Genomic DNA, 16,166 nt, shown 5'->3' with positions numbered 1-16,166 from the left:
AATCCGTCACTGTATATAAATCGAGTTATTACCTTACCACGACTTAATAGAAATAGGATTTAGATCTAAATCGTTGCACCTCTTTCAACCTTAGCCGGAGGTAATATGGAGATAAAACACTTATCATATTTAATCGAATACTTTATGTGGTAATAAATAACGAAAAATTTTACAAAAGCACAATATTTTTCATTTTTCTTATATTCCTTTACTAATTATAACATTTTTATTGCATAAATTATGTAATCTCTATAAAAGTCGTCGATTAGATCACATATTGTATATAAATTATATTCTAATAATCTAATTTTCTCTATTTTAGTGGTAGCTAAGTCTTATCTACACTATTTCTACCCTTCTATATCAACATCAAGTCATCAACCTATTATATCAAGGATTTTTTACATAAATAAATTAAAGAGGAATTAATATTAGATGATTTTTTTAAACGAAAATTAAATATACAAAAGTCCTCTTTCATTATTTGTATAAATCGTTTGAGGATAATTATTTAGGTTAGAATGTTAAAATTGTTCTACTCTAAGACTATTTATGAGTTACAGTTTCAACTGAAAATAAAAATAATTAAACCATGTAGTGTGTGTTAAAAATATACATAAATCATTCTAAACCGTGATAATTTAAGTTTAAAAATTGAACCAAAATAATTTGAGACGACTTATGAATAAAACTTAAATATTTTTGCATATAAATTATGGTGGGTTAGAACTTTTTTGTACCCTGACTCAGTAAGCAAAGCCAGACCCAATAAACAAAAAGGCCCACCAAAAAAGGTGGTCTTCACAAACGTATCCGACCTCTTTAAAGAGGTCGGACACCGACAAAAGAATCCAACTCCACTTGCCCAAAGCAAGCAACTGTCTCCGCGAATCTCGCTTGCAATCTCTATCTTTACTATAAGATAGATTCCAACAAACTCCCAAAATAAAGGGAACGGCTATCCATCAGAAAAGATGCAACTACTCTAATAAATGTGGTTATCGACTCTACTATAAATACACTGACACTCCTCAGGTATAATTTACGTTCTAATCGACTAAAAACCTGCTTAAAGCCCTTGCTGACTTAAGCATTGGAGTCTCTTGTAGGTACCACCACCCCTCCCTCCCCCCCTCCCACTTCCTCACGAGGAACTCGGACAGGCGGCACCTCGACACTAACAAGTCGGACGCTGCCACACATAGGGATTTGGACCTCACGCTCAGGCCTAAATCAACGTTTCAGGTAACCCTCGGAATATTGGCGTGGTTGCTGGGGACCTGGAATTCATCCTTTAGCAATGGCGGACCACCAGTATGAAGACGGCCATACGGCATCTGAATCCGAAGCCGAACCCCAACCAGAGGACCATGTCATTATACTACCTCAACCACACCAAACACATGGTCCTCATGGGGAAGGGCCATAAGAAAACCTCCACTCAAGACAAAACTATTCTGAGATCCACCATCCCGAAGATGAAGAGCCTCCTCAAACGGCGGAGATATTAGGCCTTGTCCATGGTCAACGGGAACGACTAGAACAGTTGGAGCACGAGGCTGAATAACAACGGGAAGCAGAGCGGGAACTACAGAGAGAGGTGATACAACAAAGGGAGCTAAAAAAAACTCTTGAAGATAGAGGCCGACCTTCGAAATTGGAGTAATCGAACAAATCGAGAAGAAAGCTCCCTAGGTGGAGAAGACTTGTTCATAGAAGAAATCATGCAAGCTAAAGTTCCTAGGAATTTTAAGAGTCTGGACATGGATCTTTATGATGGAACCACCGATCCAAGGCATTATCTGAGCAATTTCAAAAGCCATATGTACTTGGCAGATGCATCGAATGCAACTTGACCGATCTGAGACATCATCCCATCAATTTCAAAAGCCGGATATACCTGTCTAACGCCTTTAACGCCACCCGCTGCAAAGCCTTCCTGACCACCCTGACCAAAGTGGCAATAAGTGGTTTGATAACTTACCCCCCAGGTCGGTAACTAGCTTCAACGACCTGGTAAGGAAGTTCCTGACCCGATTCTCCATCCAAAAGGATAAGACAAGACACGCCCCGAGCTTGTTAGAGGTTAAACAGGAGGTCGGAGAAACCCTCCGAGATTACATGGAGAGGTTCAATAAGGCATGCTTGGAGATTCAAAATCTGCCTACTGAAGCCATGATCATGGGGTTAGTCAATGGCTTTAGAGAGGGGGCATTCTCTCAGCCCATATCCAAGAGGCACCTGGTTTCCCTAAATAAGGTCCAAGAAAGAGGCGGAAAAATACATCAACTTTGAGGAGAATTCCCAACTAAGGAAACCTTTCCCACGACCAAACCTACTCTATCAACCACGGGAAAAGGAAAACGAACCTAAAAAGAGGGAAGAGAAAAACCCTAAAAAGCCCAGAAGATACCATAACTACACTTCCCTCCGATCTCTCTAGTGGATGTTTACAGAGAGATATGCCACACAAAGAAGCTCCCAACTAACCGCCCGATCAAACATAAGAAGAACAAAAGCCGGACTGAATATTGTGAGTACCAAAAGCTCTATGGACATTCCATTAATGAATGTTACGATTTGAAGAATGTTTGTGCGCGGAATTAAACTTCGCACAACTGAACCAGCAAGTGCACTAGGTCGTCCAAGTAATACCTGAGTGAGTCAGGGTCGATCCCACGAGGATTGTGATTTGAAGCAAGCTATGGTTATCTTGTATATCTTAGTCAGGCGGATAGAAAGGTTGGTTGATTGTTTAAAATGCATAAAAGGAAAATAAAGAAAACATTACTCAATTGATGGTGACAACAATGATAAGAAGATGGTTAAGACTTCGGAGATACTTTATTCTTCTGGATCAATTCAGTTTTACTGCCTCTTCCAACTGTGAATAATTTCTTCTATGGTAGGCTGTATGTGATCAACGCCTTTCTTGAGAGGTCGCCAATGCTCCTCCAGATCTGAACCCCCAGGGTTAGTGCGGATCTAGTCTGATTGAGGGTGAAGCTCCTGCAGTCCATTCCCCTTAGTGATCCTACTTAAAACACCACAGACAAGGTAGAATCTTCCAGATCAGAGAATGTTATGCCTTTGGTTCTAGCCTTTACCACAAAGACCCTAATCTCCCCATATCTCGGCTAAACTGGTGTCTCGAGAAGTCCCCAACGAAGTCGTGGATTAGCCGTCTAAGAGATGTATAATCAAGCTAGTGGTTCATCATTGTCCAATGAAAGACTCACTCTGAACCAATGTAGAATGAGATAACCTTATGCCAGTTCAACACATTCATAAGGATGAAGAACGAAGATACATCTTAGACCAGAGAATCAAACACGGATTGAAGATAGAACAGTAATACTTTATTAATCGATAAAACTTAGCAGAGCTCCTCCCCTCAACCCTGGAGGTTTAGAGACTCATACTGATAGAAAATATAATGTGAAATTCGAAAATATGCGAGAAGCACTACAGGAAAAAAGGCCTGTCGGCACACTTTTTTCTTGCGAGGGTGGCCACTGATTTGTGATTTTACCACGCTTTTTTCTTGTCACGCTTTAAAAGCGTGGCCAAAAGTGGTCAATGGCCACGCTTTTATGAGAGTGGCGACTTATTACTGATTTGGCTATGCTTTTTTTCCACGCGTCAAAAGCGTGGCCACAGAGGGAAATCGGCACGCTTTTATGAGGGTGGCGACTGATTATTGATTTGGCTACGTTTTTTTTGCCACGCTTTAAAAGTGTTGCCATAGAGAGAAATAAGTACGCTTTTGAAGCATGGCTGATTTGTCTTCCTATAGGCACTCTAAAAAAGCGTAGCGACGTAGTTTTCAACCATTTTTTTTCACACTTAAATTTTTTCCCAATTAAACACTTCAACCCTAAAGAAGTGACAATATTTTCACTACTCAAGACTCCGAACACTCGCTGCCAGCCCCTTCATCGTCATCACTACAATGTCCCAATTCATCACTGCTGATGAGAACCCATGCATGCCCTCTACCCCAGCCCTTCATCTTCATCACCGCTGAGAACCCTCACACCCAGCCGTCTCTCTGAGCCCTCGCTCGTATCCCTCTATCGCACCTTCTCTCGCAGCTGCTCTGTCGCAACCCTTGCACCCTCAACGCAAGCCTCCTCCTCAGATTCGCAACCCTCGCACCCTCTCTTGCAACCCTCTATCGGCGCTGCTCCGTCGGCGCACCCTGTATCGGCGTGCCCTCCCTGAGCGATCTCTCTCTCAAAAACCCTAAACACTAAAGATGCTGCCTCTCTCTCGCTCCTCCCTCAATCGTCGCTACCTCTCCCTCAATCGGCGCTCAACCCTCACCATAAACACTACAAGAGGTAAGTATTTCTTCCTTCTGTTTCTCAGATCTTGTGATAAGGGCCATTAGTTTGGTTCCCTGGCTGTTTCGCTGTTCCTATGTTGCAGTGATGTAAAAATGAAAGTTTAAATATTGACACATTGAATTTAGGAAAATGTTTGGATCTGATTTTATCGTAAAAATATATTTCGTTGTTCCCTGGTTTGTTTGATTCTTGAGCTTCACTTCATTTCAAATGTGTGTGCTTGGTTCTGGATGCTTGTTTTCTTGTTCATTATTAGATATTTTGTAATTTGTATTGATTGGAGACTAGTTATGCTTTCTAATCTTTCTCACATGTTATTCTTGTCTTTTGAATGAAGAAAATGAACAGGGTATTTGATGCTATTCTTCGTGGAAGCATTGATTTCTCATTGGAGTGCTTGAATCATTCTCATCATGAAGATCCTTTATTGCTTGCAGATCAGCATGCTACTGCTGCGGTTGAGAGTCCCAACAAGTCAAGGCTCTTAACCATGCTTGATGAGGTTTGTTGTTTTTTCTTTTCATTTTCTTTTGAAAATTCTTGAGTAATGTAACTTGGATCAATTATTCATAGAAAATTTGAATAAAAAAATATATATTAAAAACAAGTTAAACATATAAATATATGGAGGAGGCTGATTTTTGTATTCGGATGTATACTTGTGTATGGTAATAACTAATAATACCTACTTCTCTATTATATTTGATTTTGATTTTGATGTGGTTTTGTTATCACAGTCCAACTTTTTTTTTTTCAATGCTTAAATTGAATAAAGTTTTTATAGACACAATTCAATTTTGTAAATAAGAATACATTTTTTTAAAAAATATTTTATTTTTTTCCCTCTGTGATTTGTGTCACTGTCATTTGAAATAATTGGTGAAATGGGGTTTTCATTATCTTGTCAACTTCATATCTGAGTTCATGTTTAATGTAATTTTTTTTTTGCCATTTTATCCACTTGTATTTTCTATTTTAGATCAGTTTTTGTCTAGTAGGAAAATGGGTTTCTTTACCAAATTTGCATGTTGACTTTGTTTAGAAAAAATTAAAAAAAGAACAAAAAAACTAGTCCAAGTTATTATTTGATAGTTATCATCAACTTTGCTATATAACTAGTTGAGGTGTGATGCGTGAGCATCTTTCCTATCTTTTCCTAATGAATTTGCATCTAACTTGTTGAGTTTAATTAAGAATTAATTATATTTTAGCCACTATGGATGCTATTTTGAGTTTTGTGCAATTTTATTCATTTTAGGTAGCATTCGGATGGATTTGATGGAATTTCTGCAGAGAAAGAGAAGAAACCAAGGAGATGACCAGCGAATACCGATGCAGACGCATGGCTCACGCGACCGCGCGGAATGGAGGAAATCGCAATGACGCGATCACGTGCTTGACGCGAACGCGTGGATTGGAATCTGCATAATTGACGCGAACGCGTGACCGACGCGTACGCGTGACATGCGCCACGTGCAAAAAACGCAGAAAAACGCTGGGGGCGATTTCTGGGCTATTTTAACCCAGTTCTTAGCTCAGAAATCACAGATTAGAAGCTGCAGAAGGGACAAATCAAGTGGTCCCCACCCATCAGCTGAAGACTTGTTAATTAATTCGAATTTAAATTCAAATCTTATTTTAGGAAAAGATATTATTTTAATTTTAATTTTAGAAATTTGATTTTTAAATTATTAGGATTAGTTATAAAAGGGATTCCAACAGGGTGGTTCCAGCACAACATTCCACAACATTATTCCATACAAATTTATATTCCATATTCCATGAGTAACTAATCCTCCATTGTTAAGGTTAGGAGCTCTGTCTATTGTATGGATTGATAATATTATTTTTCTATTTTAATTCATGTTTTGCTTTATATTTCAATAATTGTTTTTGTTCTTTATTTTATGAATATGGGTGGAACGGAAGTATGACCCATGTTCTATTTGAGTTCTTGTATAACTTGGAAAAGCTCTTTACTTGAACAATAGCTTGAAAACATATTATCCTGAATTTCTAATTGTTTGTATTTAACGGGATACGTGACATATAATCCCTTTATTTTTGGACAATTAGGATTCTTGTGGCATATAAATTGGAATTTGATCATCACCCTCTAATTGGAATTAATTGACCAAGGAATTGACAGTTGATGAATTTTAGAGGAGACTAGGAAGGTCTAAGGAATTAGGGTCTAGTCACAAATAGTTTTCCATGAATTAAATCTTGCATGATTAAAATAGTTAATAAGAAAAGTCAATCCAGAAAATAGATAACTCTAAAACCTTAACTGCCTCCTCAATATTTTATTCCCAACTTATTTATCTGCCTATCTTTAATATTCTAAATTAACTGTTTAATGCTTTTGAACTTCCAAACACTATTTTCTGTTTGTCTAACTAATCCTATCAAATGCTATTGTTGTTTAATCCATCAATCCTCGTGGGATCAACCCTTACTCACGTAAGGTATTACTTGGTACGACCCGGTGCACTTGCCGGAAAGTTAGTGGGTTATAAATTCCACACCAAGTTTTTGGCGCCGTTGCCGGGGATTGATAGTGATTAACAACTATTCGTTGTTTGATTGCTTAGATTAGATAATTTTTTTATATTTTTTTATTATTAATTTTTATTTTGCATTTTTTACTTTACTTTTTTTCTTCTTTTTTCGTTTTCATTATTTTTTTTTTCTTTTTTTCTTTTTTTATTTATTTATTTAGTATTTTTATTTTATTATTTTACACAGGTTACCTCACAGGGACTTTTCTGCACTCTGACGTAGAGAGTCCCATTTTTTCTTGTTTACTGCTTGTGTATGCGCAGGAATAGAGACAAAGAACATCTCTTAGACTTTGATCCTGAACTTGAAAGGACTTTCAGGCGGCGTTTACAACAAGCAAGACTTTGCAAGGCTGCAGAATCCACTATGGCAAATAATAATGCTAATGCCAATGTGGTAAATCCGAATGGAGATGATCAACAAAGGAGAGTGCTTGGCTCTTATTCTGCTCCTATTGCAGATCTTTATGGAAAGAGCATTGTGGTACCTCCTATAACTGCAAACAACTTTGAGTTGAAGCCACAATTGGTCTCCCTGGTGCAACAAAATTGCCAGTATCATGGTCTTCCTCACGGAGACTCAAATCAATTTATCTCTGATTTTCTGTAGATATGTGATACTATGAAGACAAATGGAGTGAACTCAGAGGTGTACAGACTCATGCTTTTCCCGTTTTCTCTGAGGGATAAAGCAAAGCTATGGCTAGATTCACAACTAAAGGAGAGTCTGAATACTTGGGAAAAGGTTGTTACAGAGTTTCTCACTAAATTTTTCCCACCAAAGAAGCTGACTAAGCTTAGGTTGGAGGTTCAGACCTTCAGGCAGAAGAAGGGTGAAACTCTTTATGAAGCTTGGGAGAGATACAAGCTGCTGACTAGGCAATGCCCTCCGGACATGTTCTCCAAGTGGACCCAACTAGATATTTTTTATGAAGGATTGGGTGAGATGTCCAAGATGAGCCTAGACACTTCTCCATGCGGTTCAATACACAAGAAGAAGACACCAGAGGAGACTATTGAGCTGATTGAATTGGTTGCAAGCAACCAATATTTATACTCATCTAATAGGAATCCTGTGAACTCTGAGACCCCTCAGAAGAGAGGCGTGTTGGAAGTAGAAGCTGTTAATGCTCTTCTTGCTCAGAACAAGCTGATGTCTCAGCAAATAAATCTACTTACTCAACAGATGGGTGACATGCAAGTCTCAGCTATCAACACACAAAAGTCACCATAAGAAATCTCCTATGCCATGGCAGGTAATTTTGTTCAAAATGATAATCATGATTATGCTCAACCTTCTTATGAACAGGTGAATTACATGGGGAGTGGTCCTAGGAATCCCAACAATGATCCATATTCTAAGACATACAACCAGGGATGGAGAAATCACCCAAACTTTGGGTGGAGGGACCAACCTCAGAGACCTCAAAACTTCAACAATAGTTCTCAGGGCGGTTTCCAGCAGAACAATGATTTGGAAGCAATATTGACAGGTTTTAGACAGGAAACCAGAGCATCCATCAAGAACCTGGAGATTCAAATGGGTCAATTAGCCACAAAGGTTAATGAAATTGATTAGAGGACCACTAATAGCCTTCCCGGTAACACAATTCCAAATCCAAGAGAGGAATGCAAGGCTATCACCGTAATAAGTGAACAAGTGGTAAGTATGGAAGCACAAGTTATACAGGAAACCAGAGCCTCTATTAGAAACTTAGAGGTGCTAGTGGGCAAATGATAAACCCATATTTTATGATATATTTTGTGCTTAATCTGAGTGATTTATTCAACCCTTCACCCACTTATTCATATTATTTGCATGGTTTTACTTTCCCTTCCTTATTATGTGATGTATGTGAAAAACATGTTTCCTATGCTTTAAAATTAATTATTTTAGTTACCTTTATTCCCATTCGATGCCGTGATTAGTGTGTTGAGTAGTTTCAGATCCTCTAAGGCAGGAATGACTTAAAGGATGGAAAGGAAACATATAAAAATGGAAGGAAAGTACAAAACGGGGTTTTTGGAGAAACTGGCATCCACGCGATCGCATGGGCGACGCGGCTGCATGCCAGCGCGAAAAGGGCATTGACGCGGCCGCATGATTGACGCGACCGCGCGCCTCGAGCAAAACACATATGACGCGGTCGCATGACTGACGCGACCGCGTGACAAGAAAAACTCCGAATGACACGACCGCATGACCCATGCGGATGCGTGACAGAGGCCACGCACCAGAAATTGCAGAAAACGCTCCCAGCGAATTCTGAAGCCCTTTTTGGCCCAAATCCAAGTCCAGAAGGCATAGACCAGAGGTTATGAAGTGGGAGAATGCATCCATTCACGGGGAGTCTCCACCTTAGTTAGTTTTCATGATTTAGATTTAGTTTAGAGAGAGGTTCTCTCCTCTCTCTTCTCTCTTAGGATTAGGATTTAGGATTTCTCTTAGTTTTAGGAGTGACTCTCGATCCCAGGTTCAATGTTCCTTTACTTTAAGCTTCCTTTTCACTTTTTATCCATTCCATTACTTTAGTTGGTTATTTGATGTTGCAATTTAATTTATGAATTCTTCTATGTTACAGATTACTCTTTTTGAATTAATATTATTTGAGGTATTTCAGTTTAATATTGCTTTCTTTTATTTACATTATTGTTATTCCCATCTGAAGACATTTTTATTCCAGTAGATTTATTTTTCTTCTTTTGGTCTTGGTTAAGAAATCAGTAACTCAGGAGTTATCAAACTCAAACATGATTGATAATTGTTATCTTTGCTAATTAAATTGAATTTCAATAATCCCAATCTTTTCTTAGGAAATAAATAGGATTCGAAGATCAAACCAATTAATCCCTTGACCTTCCTTTATCTTAATAAAGGTTAACAAAGTGGAATTAAGATTCAATTCTCATCATCATTGATAAGGATAATTAGGATAGGACCTCCAATTTCTCATACCTTGCCAAAAGTTTATTTACAGTCATTTATTTATTTTACTTGCCATTTAAATTGCTTGTTCTTCATTTACTTCAATTGCTAATTAAATCATTCGCTCCTCATTCCCAAAACCCCAATTTACAATCTCCATAACCAATAATAAGAACATACTTCCCTGCAGTTCCTTGAGAAGACGACCCGAGGTTTGAATACTTCGGTTATCAATTTATTTAGGGGTTTGTTACTTGTGACAACCAAAACATTTGTACGAAGGGATTTCTGTTGGTTTAGAAACTATATCTACAACGCGACTATTTTTATAAATTCTTTACTAGCAAAAATCCTAACGTTAGCCAACTGAGCAAGCAAATACTTGAGAGGTCTGCAAGTACATTTCAAGGTGATACAGTGGTGAACCCAGGAGAAGATTGCAAGGGTATTCAATTGAGAAGTGGTAAAGTAGCTGGCTCTGAGACTAAGGCCAATGAAGAGCTAGTTGAAAAAGAAGCTCCAGAGGAGAAGAAGGAAGAAGTAGAACACGCCCCTCCAAAGCGTGCGGACAACCCATTCCCAGACTTTCTTGACACTTATCCTACTTTGCCAAAGGCTCCTGAGTACAAGCCTAAAATGCCATATCCTCAGAGATTTCAAAAGGAGACCAAGGACAAACAGTTTTCAAAGTTCTTGGAAGTCTACAGAAAGCTGGAAATAAATATTCCTTTTTATGAGGTTTTGGAACAAATGCCTCTCTATGCCAAGTTCATGAAGGAGCTGTTGTCAAAGAAGAAGCCTTTAAAGGGAGATGAGACAGTGGTCCTAACTAAAGAATGCAGTGCCATCATTCAGAATAACTTACCAAAGAAGATGCCAGATCCAGGGAGCTTTCAAATTCCATGCACCATTGGGAGCACAACCTTTGAGAAAGCGTTATGTGATCTGGGAGCAAGCATCAATCTAATGCCCTTGTCTGTGATGAAGAAGCTGCAGATCCAAGAGGCACAACCCACAAAGATAGCATTACAGATGGCAGACAAATTCATGAAGCCTGCATATGGATTAGTGGAAAATATCTTGGTCAAAGTGGGTAAGTTCTTCCTCCCAGCAGATTTTGTAATTCTTGATACAGGGGAGGATGAGAATGCCTCTATAATTCTAGGAAGACCATTTTTAGCCACTGGAAGAGCTCTGATTGATGTAGAAGTGGGTGAATTAGTGCTTAGAGTGCATAATGAGCAACTGGTCTTCCATGTCTTCAAAGATATACATTCAACAGGTGAAGAAGAGAGGTGCATGCATACTGAGCTTATTGATCCAAACCTTCAAGAACCCCCTGATGATGCACAGCAGAGTCTGCAAATCAAACCTCCTTTGGTGACAATCAGTAAAATTTCTCCCGACATCAAACCTAAGTTTGGTGTTGAAACTGCATCATCCACCAAAGAGGAGGTCCCCAAAAAGAAAAAAATACCCAGAGGATGGAGAAACAAAAAGATCCCCACTGAAGGTTTCTCCCCAGTTATGAAGGTGGTGTTGACCAGCAATCCAGCATGGGTTTATACAGTAATCAGAATCCTCTCTCTGGAGCATATTGAGCTACGTTATGGAGACATAGGAAAGAAGTTCAAAGTAAGGGGTGAAGAGCTGAGCCCCTATGATCCTCCTCCTTAGAGGAGCTGACCGTCAAGCTAGTGACGATAAAGAAGCGCTTGTCGGGAGGCAACCCGATAATTTCGTATCCTTAGCTATTTTTGGTAGTAGTAGTTTTCTTAGTTATTTTATTTTATTTTTATTGAGTTCTTACTAATTTTCTGATCATGCAGCTATGTTCTTCCAGGAACCAAACACCTCAAGCTATATTTCAAAAAAAAAGGGGGCACACGACGCACAAGCGTCATTGACGCGAATTCGTCAATCATGTGTGCGTAAAAAAATAAAAATTGACAGAGAGTTGCGCAGGAGTGGCGCTGGACTCATGCATTTCTCACAAACGATCCCACACGAACGCGTACCCCACGCGTTCGCGTCGTTTGTGATTTTCGCCATTCACGCGGGCGCGTCACCGACGCGAACGCGTGACTTGCAAATTCGACATAAAAGAGCGTTTGGACAGAGAGTTGTGCCGGCTTGGGGCAAGAAGTGTGCTAAAAGCACAAATTTGGTCACGCGGACGCGTGACTGACGCGTTCGCGTCAGTTGCACATACAGCCATCCACGCGAGCGCGTGCACGACGCGAACGCGTCGTATGAGAATTTGGCTCCCAAGCCATGCGAACAGAAAGTCACGTGGGTGCACGGCTGGCTTCGCGCGAATTGCACAAAATCCAGGGCACGCGGATGCGTGCCTGACGCTAACGCGTCATTATAAAGAATGCGCGACGTACGCGATCGCGTGCTGTACGCAAATGCGTCGTTTGTGCTGCCTAGTTTTCTTTCTCTCTCTCTCCCAATCCCTATTCTCTCTGTTCTTTTATCCTTTCCTTTTTCTTTCATAATAATATTTGTCTCTTTCTATTTTCAGTTCTTCTTTGCTTGAGGACAAGCAAACCTTTAAGTTTGGTGTTGACGCTTTGCTTAAGGGTTTTCTGTTTATTCCTATGGCACCAAAAGGGAGGCGAATCATCTTCACAAAGGAGCACAACCTGAAGAATAAAATGACCGCTCAAATAACTAAGGTGGTTGAGTTCCTTTCATTTTTTTCCTTCCCGCTTTTATTATGTATGTTCCGGTTTTCTGCTGGTTTGCTTTGTTTGCTGCATGATCCTTTATTAGTAGATTCATAGGTTATTGTTTAATTTTTCTGTTAAGTGCTTTAATTCTGAAAGATGTCTCATGTATTGCCCACTAAGCTTGAAATCAAAAAGAAAGAATAACAGATGTAGTGAATGAGAATTTGAATCTAATTTTTAGAGTAGTCTCACTTACTTAGATGTGGTGGTATTTTCTGTGATTCTAAATCAATGCTTGAATAGTGCATATTTTTGATAATGAAGTTTATGAATGTTAAAATTGTTGGCTCTTGAAAGAATGATGAAAAAAGAGAAATGTTATTGATAATCTGAAAAATCATAAAATTGATTCTTGAAGCAAGAAAAAGCAGTGAAAAACACAAAGCTTGCGAAAAAAAATAAGCAGAAAAAGCCAGTAACCCTTTAAACTAAAAGGCAAGGGTAAAAATGATCCAAGGCTTTGAGAATTAATGGAGAGGAGGGCCCAAAGGAATAAAATCCTAGCCTAAGCAGCTAATTCAAGCTGTCCCTAACCATGTGCTTGTGGCGTGAAGGTGTCAAGTAAAAAACTTGAGACTGAGCGGTTAAAGTCGTGATCCAAAGCAAAAAGAGTGTGCTTAAGAACTCTGGGCCCCTCTAACTGGGGACTCCAGCAAAGCTGAGTCACAATCTGAAAAGGTTCACCCAGTTATGTGTCTGTGGCATTTATGTATCTGGTGGTAATACTGGAAAACAAAATGCTTAGGGTCATGGCCAAGACTCATAAAGTAGCTGTGTTCAAGAATCAACATACTGAACTAGGAGAATCAATAACACTATCTGAATTCTGAGTTCCTATGGATGCCAATCATTCTGAACTTCAAAGGATAAAGTGAGATGCCAAAACTATTCAGGATTGCAGTTGTAAACCCCACTATAAGAAGAGACATGAGCTTAATCGAACTCTCATTCTCATGCAAATTCACATCCTAAGCTTATATTAGTTTTTTGTTGCTTGAGGACAAGCAACATCTTAAGTTTGGTGTTGTGATGCGTGAGTATCTTTCCTATGTTTTCCTAGTGAATTTGCATCTAACTTGTTGAGTTTAATTAAGAATTAATTATATTTTAGCCACTATGGATGCTATTTTGAGTTTTGTGTAATTTTATTCATTTTAGGTAGCATTCGGACGGATTTGATGAAATTTCTGCAGAGAAAGAGAAGAAACCAAGGAGATGACCGGCGAATACCGACGCGGACGCATGGCTCACGCGACCGCGCGGAATGGAGGAAATCGCAATGACGCGATCGCGTGCTTGACGCGAACGCGTGGACTGGAATCTGTACAATTGACGCGAACACGTGACCGACGCGTACGCGTGACATGCGCCACGTGCAGAAAACGCAGAAAAATGCTGGGGGCAATTTCTGGGCTGTTTTGACCCAGTTCTTAGCTCAGAAATCACAGATTAGAAGCTGCAGAAGGGACAAATTAAGTGGTCCCTACTCATCAGCTGAAGACTTGTTAATTAATTCGAATTTAAATTTAAATCTTATTTTAGGAAAAGATATTATTTTAATTTTAATTTTAGAAATTTGATTTTTAAATTATTAGGATTAGTTATAAAAGGGATCCCAACAGGGTGGTTCCAGCACAACATTCCACAACATTATTCCATACAAATTTACATTCCATATTCCATGAGTAACTAATCCTCCATTATTAAGGTTAGGAGCTCTGTCTATTGTATGGATTGATAATATTATTTTTCTATTTTAATTCATGTTTTGCTTTATATTTCAATAATTGTTTTCGTTCTTTATTTTATGAATATGGGTGGAACGGAAGTATGACCCATGTTCTATTTGAGTTCTTGTATAACTTGAAAAAGCTCTTTACTTGAACAATAGCTTGAAAACATATTATCCTAAATTTCTAATTGTTTTTATTTAACGGGATACGTGACATATAATCCCTTTATTTTTGGACAATTAGGATTCTTGTGGCATATAAACTGGAATTTGATCATCACCCTCTAATTGGAATTAATTGACCAAGGAATTGGCAGTTGATGAATTTTAGGGGAGACTAGGAAGGTCTAAGGTGTTAGGGTCTAGTCACAAATAGTTTGCCATGAATTAAATCTTGCATGATTAAAATAGTTAATAAGAAAAGTCAATCCAGAAAATAGATAACTCTGAAACCTTAACTGCCTCCTCAATATTTTATTCCCAACTTATTTATCTGCCTATCTTTAATATTCTAAATTAACTATTTAATGCTTTTGAACTTCCAAACACTATTTTCTGTTTGTCTAACTAATCCTATCAAACGCTATTGTTGTTTAATCCATCAATCCTCATGGGATCGACCCTTACTTACGTAAGGTATTACTTGGTACGATCCGGTGCACTTGCCGGAAAGTTAGTGGGTTATAAATTCCGCACCAAGGTGGTGAGTGGATTATTACAAATTGCAATGAAAGATGGATAACAAATTGAAGTTACCATTATTGGTGCTTTTGCTCAATTGCTTCTTGTTTGTGGCACTTTCACAAACAGCTTCCAATGATGATGGTAAGTTTTTTTGATCCATATATATGATTCAAGTCTATTCTTAAGTTTGATTATCTTTGTATATATTAAGATCTAAGGTATTTATTTCAATGAATGAATCAATGAAACAAATTTAACTTTTCATTGTAGTTGAGGCCTTAAATTCTCTAAAGGATTCTTTGCAAATCAATATTCCCACTTGGGTTGGTTCAGATCATTATAGTGGTTCTTGGCAAGGAATCACATGCAAAAACTCACGTGTTGTTTCCATGTAAGTTCTCTTCTGACTATGCTTAATTACGGTAGAAACTTATATGCAGTTATATTCATTACCAAACAAGGTACTTTCCCCCTTTTTCTAAATAAAAAATATTGGACTTGTTTTGCTTGTGCTTTTTTAAAGAAAGACAGAAACATAAATAATTATTTTTTCTGTTTAATTATTTTGAAAAAGCAGGTAAGGACTTGTTTCTTCCAAAAGCAAATACAGTAGAAGTGAGAGAATTATGGTTATTTGTCTCTTATTTCATTCTGCTCTGTCAATTTTTGCTTCTTACTGTTTTATTTCATTTATTAGGCTAGAACAAAATTTAATTAGGTTGGTTGTAGTAGATCCTGAACCAGTACCATTTTCAAGCAAGTGATTTGTTATATCATAATTTAATTTGAACCAGTACCATTTTCAAGCAAGTGATTTGTTATTTCATAATTTTAATATAGTCCTTATTAATTAATTCAGTAGCGACAAAGAATGCATAGTAAGATTCTGCTTATGGCTCACAACAGGTTCTGGACCAAAATATGATGAAAAGACAACGTATTCCCTTGGTACAAGGCTGAAAGCATTCTCTGATTAGTTGCTGAAAACTATGGTATCAGGCAAACTTGATGCCATCTTTCCCGCTGCTACACGCCAATATGCGCCATTGATTGAGGAGTTGTGGAATGATGCAGCCATTAAGGCCACATATGCAAGAAGAAGTGAATTAGAAATGTTGCCTAGTGTTGCCAGAAGAAGTAAATTAGATTAGATTTTTTCTAATATAGAGTTATAATTTT

The 16,166-nt window shown here is 38.3% G+C and overlaps 1 long non-coding RNA gene across 1 annotated transcript; it reads left to right on the top strand.

Moving 5' to 3' along the window:
• LOC110263953 lies at positions 3,932 to 15,643 on the top strand. The gene is made up of 4 exons (XR_002349680.1): positions 3,932 to 4,347; positions 4,687 to 4,698; positions 4,787 to 4,851; positions 15,565 to 15,643. It is a non-coding gene; the product is annotated as an uncharacterized LOC110263953 (long non-coding RNA).

Source organism: Arachis ipaensis, chromosome B06 (assembly GCF_000816755.2).
Source record: "Arachis ipaensis cultivar K30076 chromosome B06, Araip1.1, whole genome shotgun sequence".
Classification (NCBI taxonomy): Eukaryota; Viridiplantae; Streptophyta; class Magnoliopsida; order Fabales; family Fabaceae; genus Arachis; species Arachis ipaensis.
Note: the sequence above shows the minus strand (reverse complement) of the source record. Positions and strands in the feature narration are given on the sequence as shown.